At 41.0% G+C, this 9,678-nt stretch overlaps 1 pseudogene; it reads left to right on the top strand.

Moving 5' to 3' along the window:
• Nucleotides 1-201: 201 nt before the first annotated feature.
• LOC145964886 (uncharacterized) lies at nt 202-831 on the top strand (annotated as a pseudogene).
• Nucleotides 832-9,678: the final 8,847 nt, after the last annotated feature.

Below are 9,678 nucleotides of genomic sequence, written 5' to 3'. Positions count from 1 at the left end.
GAATAAGAATAGTTATACTTTTCTCAACACGCTCCGCTAAAGATGTAGAGAAATGCTGAGGTAGATGAGACGTGATGCTCTAGTTGGAATGAGACAAAAGATATTAAAAGATATATAATGAAGAGGAGTCTGCAGCATTAGAATATTATTTCTTTCGTTGTTCTGTGTTTCGTTGGTCTTGTGTTTCGTTGGTCACGTATAATGGCTGAAGACGACGTTATTATCATCGATGATGATACGGATGATGATGATTGTTGGATAGATCCAGTTGAGGCGGAAAGAATTGAGATAGAGAGAGAGAAGAGAAAGAAATGGAAGAAATTGTATGCGAAGGAAGAATCATCTGATAAGGAACCTGATTTCGATTTTCGGACTAGTGATAATGAAGAATTACTTCAATATGAGCGGGAACAAATTTCAAAGAAGAATCTTGAAACTTCAATCGTTCAGTTTATAAGACATCGAGAGCTCGGCTTGAAAAAACCTCGCACAAATTCGTTGAAGAGATTTCTCAAATCTCGAAAATATTGTGCGAACTCACTTAGAAAATGTGATGCAAGTTCGTGTATCTACGAGGAAGATCCTAATCACACTACATTACGATGTTTTGGAAATAGATGAAAATCTTGAATTACGAAAAAAAATGGACAAATTCGAATATGAGCACGAGAATATGCTACGGCAAGACTTGGAAACGTTGAAGGTAAAAATATTTTTACCGATGTGTAATAAATTTAAAACATTCACAGTTATGTTTAATTTTAGAGTTTACGAGAGTATATGAATGGTCGACGAGAGGATAAACAGATATGTGAATCAAAACCTGCGTAAAATTATAAATTGAGCGTATTGCTCAATATAAAGATGAGCCATGGATAATATTGTATCTTTCAATTTGTAATATATCAAAAAGTATCTTAAAATAAATTATTAAATAATATAAAAATAATGAAATGTATTTCTGTTTTAGGAGCGGCATCCCTCAGTCCGGCGCATCGCCCCCTCCCTCTATATTAAATTTTAATTATTTTTATATTTTTATTATTATTAATTTTATATTTTATATTATTATTACTATTAATATTCTTAATTTTAAGTACACATACACACACACACACACATAAATGTATTTACACACATTTTAAAATAAATTTTATATATTTTAATTGTGAAAAAAATGTAATTATTTACGCGCCTCTCCTTGCGTTCCCATCCCTTGCGCTATCTCTCTCTCGCGCGTTAGTTGTAAGTCTCGCGATATCTTCGTTGCGTTCTCTCTCGCGCGTTAGTTATAAGTATAGCGATATCGTTCTCTCTCTTTCGTACGCGCTATCGTTCTCTCTCGCGCGTTAGTTGTACGTCTCGCGATATCTTCGTTCTCTCTCGCACGCGTTGTTCTCGCGCTATTATCGTTCTAAGTCTCGCGATATTATAGTTCTCTTTCGTATGCGTTCTCTTCGCGCTATCGTTCTCTCTCGCACACGTTGCTCTTGCAATATCGTTCTCTTCCGTACACGTTGTCTCGCGATATTATCGTTCTCTCTCTTTCATATGCTCGTCGCTATCACTCACTCACTTACCTTTGCGTCGTCCTTCTCCCACCTATGCAGCATCTTACAATGCGTCGTCCTTGTCCCACGTTGACGCCATCCTTGTCGTACGTTGATGTCATCCTTGTCACACGTTGATGCCATCCTTGTCGCACTGTCCTCTTCACACACTTAGCGCTATCCTTTTCTCACAACTAGAGCTATCCTTCTCACACCACCGTCTTCTTTCCGCGGATCCCCCCCTACCCGCGCGGACCCCCTCGTCCATCGCTCGCGCCGCGGATCCCCCCTTCTCCACGCGTGACGTAACCCCCCCCGCACGTGACGTCACCCCTTCGCGTGACGTCACCCCCCCGCGTGACGTCACCCCCCGGTTCCCCCGTCCCTCACCCCCCTGAGATCCCTGAGTTAGAACCCGCCTATATATCTATATATATATATATATATATATATATATATATATATGAGGACTTCTGTTTCCGGCGCGATAGTGTATGACACGTGTCAGTGTGGTAAGAGAATTCGGCGGATTTTTAGTGAGGCTATAAGCAAGGGAGATAAGGGCGGTTGAGTGTGTGGGGAGAGTGGATGAGTGAGAGTGTGTGGAGCATACAGGTAGGTAGGGAGAGGGTCGTAGAGGTGGGTTAAAGGACAGTGAAAAGTTGGACAAGTGACAGGTGACAGTTGGGCATAGAGATAGAGTGTATAGACAGGGAAGCGTGGGTAGCGCACGGGCTCGGTGCGTTGACAGAAGCGTCAGCGGTGGGGAGCAGGAACTAAGCGGGGTATCTGGTAAAGCGTGAGGAGCGCGGTAGATTTGAATAGGTAGCATAGGTAACAGAGGGCCGGATGGAGGGAAAAGAGTTTCTAGGGGAAAGTGAGAGCCGGGGGGGAAGGGAGAGAATAGGAAGTATAGGAATTGTTGAAGAGTTGTCAAAGAGAAAGAGAGAGGATTTAGAGAGAAGCTGGGAACAAGAGATATTCCAAAAAAGCAAAAAGACGGGCAGGTCTCCAACTAGAAGTGAGGGGAGGAGCACGATGCTGGAGGAGATTAGAGATGCATTGATGGAACTGAGGAGGGAGGTAAGGGATCAAGGGAAGAGAGTGGGGGAGGAGCTAGAGGAGATAAGAAGAGAGTTCAGAGAACAGATGAAGGAGGGAAAGGAAGAAAGAGATTTCTTAAGGAAGGAGCTGAAAAAGATTGAGGAAAGAGTTAAAGGGCTGGAGATGGGAAGGGGGCAAGAGAATCATAGAGAAGGAAAAGAGGGGAGAGAGGGGAGCAAGGACATGAAGGATAGATTGAAAGGGATAGAGAGAAAGATGGAATTAAAAGAGAGGGAGGATAGAAGAAAAAACATAATCATAAGGGGGTTGAAAGTTGAAGGCGGGGAGAGGAGAAAGAAGGTGGAGGAATTAATGAAGGAAATAGGTACGAGGGTGGACATTGTGGAAACCAAAAAGATAGGAGAGGACAGGGAGAAGGGGAGGGAGATGGTGTGGGTGAGGCTAAGAGATGAAGAGCAGAGAGGGGAAATATTAGAGAAAAAAGGGAGGTTGAAGGGAAGAAGGAAAAGAATAGGGGAGGATTTGACATGGAGGGAAAGAAAGATGAAATGGAATATAGAGATAGCGAGGGAGGAAGAAAGGGAGGGGAGGAGGGTGTGGATAAGGTACGGAAGAATCAGGATAGAGAATACATGGTGGAGATGGGATGAAGAAAATGAGGTGCTAAGGGACGGTAAGGGGAATGTAAAAGAATTAAAAAAAGGGAGTGTAGGGGGGGAAAAAGGAATGACGGTAGAGTAAGAATAAAGAGGGGAGAAAGAAGGAGGGATAAAAAGGAGGGATGGAAAATAACCTTTTGGAATGTGGCAGGGTTGATTAACAAAGACGAGGAATTTTGGAGGGGTATAAAAGAATGGGATGTGATAGTATTTATGGAAACTTGAGTGGAGGAAAAGGACTGGAGCAAGATAAAGAAAAGGTTACCGTTGGGTTATGAATGGGGAGTTCAATGGGCTTGCAGGTCAAACAAGAAAGGTAGGGCGGCGGGAGGGATGTTGATGGGTATCAGAAAAGGGATTAAGGAGTCAGGGACAGAGATAAAGACAAGAAAAGAGGGTTTTGTAGTGGGTTCGGTAGAAAAGGACGGGGTAACCTGGAAGATAGTTGGTGTGTACGCGAGGGTAGGGATAGAGAAGGCACTGGAGGGGTTAGAAGAATGGACGGGGTTGGTGAGGGAAGGGGGAGTAACGATCATAGGTGGGGATTTAATGCAAGAACGGGAAGAGAGGGGGGAGGGTGAAAGAAGGAGAGGAGGAAGAGAAAGAGGAAAGTAAAAGATGCTCCAAGGATGGAGTATTAAATAGTGAAGGGAAAAGATTAGTGGAATTTCTGGAGGAGAAGGGGCTGGGTATTATGAATGGAGACATTAAGGGGGATGAAAAAGGAGAATTCACATTCACCGGAGGTAGGGGGAACACGGTAATTGATTACGTTATAGGGGGGGAAGATGTGAGAGGGTGGGTGGATAGTCTAAAAATAGGGGACAAGATAGATTCGGACCACCACCCAGTAGAGGTGTACGTAAAAGGAAAGCAGGAAAGTAAGAGGGAGGGAGTAAGGAACAAGAGCTGTAGGGGAGTATGGAATGAGGAAGGTCGTAATATATTTAAAGAAAAAGTGGAAGGGATAGGAGGGGGGAATGAGGAGTTATCGATAGAGGATGAGTGGGGAATAGTGGAAAGTAGGTTAAAGGAAGCCTTAAGAGAGACAGAAAGATACATGGGGAAACGGGGTAGGGGAAAGGGAAAATGGTGGGATGAAGAATGTAGAAGTTCAAAAAGGGAGGTGAGAAAAGTTTTGAGGAATTGGAGGAGGGAGGGAGGAGAGGGGGAGAAATATAAAGATAAGAAAAGGGCATACAAGAAATTATGCGAAAAGAAAAAGAAAGAAGATAACGAAAGGTGGGAGAGGAGGGTGGCGGAAGCCAAAAGGGAATCCGATGTATGGGAGATAGTGAATAGGGAGAGGAAAAGAAGAGGGAGGATAAACGAGGATATTGGGATGGACGATTGGAGGGAACATTTTGTGAGACTCCTGGGAGGAGTGGAGGTGAGGGTGGTAAGAGGAGATAGAGGGGGAAGAGGACGAGAACAAGGAGATGGGGAAGAAGGAATAAGCAGGAAAGAGATAAATGATGCCATAAGGAAGATAAAGGAAGGGAAAGCATTAGGGGTGGATGAGATACCGGGAGAGGTATGGAAGTACGGGGGTGAGGAGTTAGAAGATTGGATATGGAGGTTCTGCAACAGGGTATGGAGGGGGGACAGTTGGCCGGAGTATTTGAAGGAGGGGGTAATAGTACCGTTAGTTAAGAAAGGAGAAGGAGAGAGGGTGGAGGATTACAGGGAGATCACGTTGATGACGTCTATCTATAAGATATATGTGTCGATACTAGCGGAAAGGTTAAGAGAGGATGTAGAGACTAAGGGGATAATACCGCAAAACCAGACGGGATTTAGGAAAGGAATGGGGACAATAGACAACATCTACATACTTAATTATTTAATAAATAGGCAGATAGAAAAGAAAGGGGGGAAAATGGTAATGATGTTTGTTGATTTGAAGGCAGCGTTTGACTCGGTGGATAGAGGGAAGTTAGAGGAGGCGCTGAGGGAGAGGGGAGTGAGAAAAGGTTTAGTAGGAAGAATTATGGAGATATTGGGAGAGACGAAATGTAGGGTAAGAGTAGGCGGGGAAACAGGGGAGAGTTTCTGGACGGCAAGAGGGTTGAGGCAAGGATACCCATTGAGCCCCATGCTATTTAACATCCTAATAGCAGATTTGGAAGAGAAAATGGGGAAGGTTAAATGGGGTGGAGTTAAAGTAAATAGAGATAAAATATATACGTTAGCATATGCGGACGATATAGTCTTATTGGCCGAGGATGAAGAAGGCATGAGGAGTATGATAGGAAGATTGGAAGATTATCTAGAAGGGAAAAGGTTAGAGTTAAATGAAAAGAAAACAAAGATCATAAGATTCAGGAAGGGAGGAGGTAGGGAGAAGAAAATAGCGTGGAGATGGAAAGGAAAGGCATTAGAGGAGGTTAAAGAAATCATTTATCTGGGATATAAATTGCAAAAAAATGGGGGACAGAAAGGGCATATTAGAGAGAGGGTAAGGAAGGCGGCGGCGATAATGGGACAGGTATGGGGGATAGGCAAAAGAAGGTTTGGAAAAAAGTGGGAGAGAAGGTTATGGTTCTTCGATAGGTTGGTATGGACGGTGATGGGTTACGGAGTAGAGATCTGGAGGTGGAAAGAGAGAGAAAAAATAGAAGGATTAGAAGAAAGATACTTGAGATGGCTATTAGGAGTAAATAGATGGACACCGGGATACCTGTTAAGGGAGGAGTTACAAAGGGAGAAACTAAGGGTTAGGGCAGGGAGAAGAGCCTGGGGGTTTGAAAGAAGGCTAGAGGAGGGAAGAGGAAGCGGACTAGCTCGGGGATGTTGGAAGGAGATGAGGGAAAGGGCAAAGGTAGGAAAAGCGGGTTCAGAATGGGAGAGAGAGAGGAAAGAGTTTTTTAAGGTAAGATGGGAGATATTGGGGAGGGTAGAAGAAAAAAGGGAGGAGGGAGAGGATTGGTTTGAAGAGCTGGTTAAGGAGGATAGAAAAAGGCAAAGGGAAGAGAGATGGGAAAGAATAAGGGGGGCGAGTTTTAACAGCTGGTACAAATTAATTAAGGGAGAGGGTATACCGAGTTACCTTAAAAAAGGTTGGGAGGAAAATAGATAGAGCAGGGTAGCGAGATTCAGGCTAGGAAATGAGATGAGAGCGAATAGGTATTGGGAAAAGGAGGAAACAGTACTATGCAGATTATGTGAGAGAGAGAAAGAAACGTGGGAGCATGTGTGGGAGGACTGTAGAGAGTGGATGGTAGAAAAGAAAAGCTGGCAAGAGGTGGTGAGTTGGATTCTTGGAGAGGAGGGAGAGGGGGAATGGTGGATGAGGGAAGTGGAGGAGGAGAGAGGACGGGGGGAGGAGATTAAGAAGAGAGAGGGTCAAGAGAAAGAGGGGACGATAGTGGATTGAGAGGAAAATAAGGCGGGAGGGGATGAAAGGGAGGAGAAGGTGGGAACGAGTGGAGAGTGTATGAAGTGTATGAATGTGGAATTGGGGGAAGGGGGTTTAAATAAAAAGAATTAGAGGAATGCGATAGGAAACGGAAGTCCCAGGCGGAGGCGATGTGTGTGTGGTGCAGGGAGGAGCGGAGGAGGAGGATAAAGGCCAACTCCGAAGCTCGATTAGATATTAAGTTAGTTTATAAGGAATAGCGGAAATAGTAAGTAAGTTGAGATAAGAAGAGTCGAAGGTTCGGGAACGCTCCTTGAGAAAAGCGCCATGTATAGAGAGTGTAATCCCCTTTGGGGGAAATACTGTAAATAAATATATACTACTACTACTATATATATATATATATATATATATATATATATATATATATATTTATTTATATTATTACATATATTTAACCTATTCTGTGTTTCATGGTAGCTTATAGAATTGTGTTTTAAATAATGTATGCCAGTTTCTTTTCAGGTAATTTTTTTACTTAATCGGTCAATGATGAAACGCGATACACAAAAGTTTCTGATAACATAACATATCGCAAATCTGAGGCTTTCTTAAAAGAAAAAAAAATTAACGCCCATTGCAGTGTAGATAAAGAGGATAACAAAAAAGATATAAAAAAATATACTATTATTTAACCACAATTCTATAAGCTATTTTTAGATGATATTACATTTTGTGTATTTAGAGATATACAGGGCGATCCCGAAAAACGATCCGTCTATAAAATGACGTATTTCTGACACCATTCTAAGACAATTTTTCCTTTACCAAAATTTGATTTGAAGCGTAGTTTTTGAATTATTAAGAGAAGTAGTTAACGTATGACGGGTCAAATACAAGAGGTAGGCAAGGGTGGCGCGATTCATCGTCAGGCGCGGATGCTTACGCGGGGCGCCTGCTGCGATCAGCTGGTCGCTATACACATACAGACACACATGCGAACACATACATTCTCTCTCTGTCTGTCTATCTGTCTCTCTCTCTCTCATTCGCTCACATTTTTTTTTTTTTTTTTTACGAGAGAGGGGAAAATGCATTTTATGCATACCCACCGGTCGATCCAGTGAGTTATGTGGGACTCGAGTACTAAGTCGAATTACCAACTCGGTACTCCCTACCCACTAAAAACCCCTCTCTTTTCACGAATTTCCTTTGACACACTGTCCCTCTGACTTCCCGAGATCTGTTTTCACATAACGTCAAAAAATAGTTATCATTACCTTGTTCGATGACTTTTGATGTATTGCTGTAATTGCTTGAAGGAGAAATGAATTTTCCGATAGATCGTACGTTCTCAAATTTAACGTAGATATCACGTTGCAAAAGACAAGAAATCCACACTAAATTATTAACTGAAAGTTTTTCTTCTTTCATGAACTGTATTCTTTTATAAACTTTAACGTAATCACATTTACTTACTCACTCGATGAGACGAGAAATTTACTAATGACTCTATCACTAATCACTATTAATCACTGTCGAATAATAACTGTTGGCGATTAAAAATCACTCGATGAAAGAAACACGCGCGGACACGTTACTACACGACGCGACGACGCGACAATGCGACGATAATTATTCGGCGACTGCAAGCAGTTTTTTGTCATGATAGGTTGCGGTAGGTTAATGTACTACTGGCGCTATCGAACGCGATCATGTGTTCGATTGAAGAATGCGGTAAACACAATAAACATTTAACATATTAATATTATTATTATCATGAATGTGTGTGATATCCATACATCGTATGATATCTATTTAAAAATTAATTAGATTAAATAAGTGTTTTTAAAATATTTATTACTTTTACTATTATCATGTAAAATATTAATATTAAATATTTATTTAACTATTTTATCTATTTATTTATTTATTTATCTATTTCACCTATTTATTTTTAACTATTTATTATGAATGACCGATTTTCGATCATTGATAATAAATAGTTAAAAATAAATAGGTGAAATAGATAAATAAATAAATAAATAGATAAAATAGTTAAATAAATATTTAATATTAATATTTTATATGATAATAGTAAAAGTAATAAATATTTTAAAAACACTTATTTAATCTAATTAATTTTTAAATAGATATCATACGATGTATGGATATCACACACATTCATGATAATAATAATATTAATATGTTAAATGTTCATTGTGTTTACCGCATTCTTCAATCGAACACATGATCGTGTTCGATAGCGCCAGTAGTACATTAACCTACCGCAACCTACCATGACAAAAAACTGCTTGCAGTCGCCGAATAATAATTATCGTCGCATTGTCGCGTCGTCGCGTCGTGTAGTAACGTGTCCGCGCGTGTTTCTTTCATCGAGTGATTTCTAATCGCCAACAGTTATTATTCGACAGTGATTAATAGTGATTAGTGATAGAGTCATTAGTAAATTTCTCGTCTCATCGAGTGAGTAAATAAATGTGATTACGTTAAAGTTTATAAAAGAATACAGTTCATGAAAGAAGAAAAACTTTCAGTTAATAATTTAGTGTGGATTTCTTGTCTTTTGCAACGTGATATCTACGTTAAATTTGAGAACGTACGATCTATCGGAAAATTCATTTCTCCTTCAGGCAATTACAGCAATACATCAAAAGTCATCGAACAAGGTAATGATAACTATTTTTTGACGTTATGTGAAAACAGATCTCGGGAAGTCAGAGGGACAGTGTGTCAAATGAAATTCGTGAAAAGAGAGGGGTTTTTAGTGGGTAGGGTGTACCGAGTTGGTAATTCGACTTGGTACTCGAGTCCCACATAACTCACTGGATCGACCGGTGGGTATGCATAAAATGCATTTTCCCCTCTCGTAAAAAAAAAAAAAAAAAAATTTACAGGTGAGTGAGCGAATGAGAGAGAGAGAGAGAGAGAGAGAGAGAGAGAGAGAGAGAGAGAGAGAGAGAGACAGACAGACAGAGAGAGAATGTATGTGTTCGCATGTGTGTCTGTATGTGTATAGCGACCA

The sequence above is a fragment of the Camponotus vicinus genome, unplaced genomic scaffold (genome assembly GCF_025532165.1).
Source record: "Camponotus vicinus isolate PSW18456_S1 unplaced genomic scaffold, iyCamVici1.0 SCAF_14, whole genome shotgun sequence".
Taxonomy (NCBI): Eukaryota; Metazoa; Arthropoda; class Insecta; order Hymenoptera; family Formicidae; genus Camponotus; species Camponotus vicinus.
The sequence above is the reverse complement of the archived record's forward strand: the minus strand, read 5'-3'. Positions and strand labels throughout refer to the sequence as shown.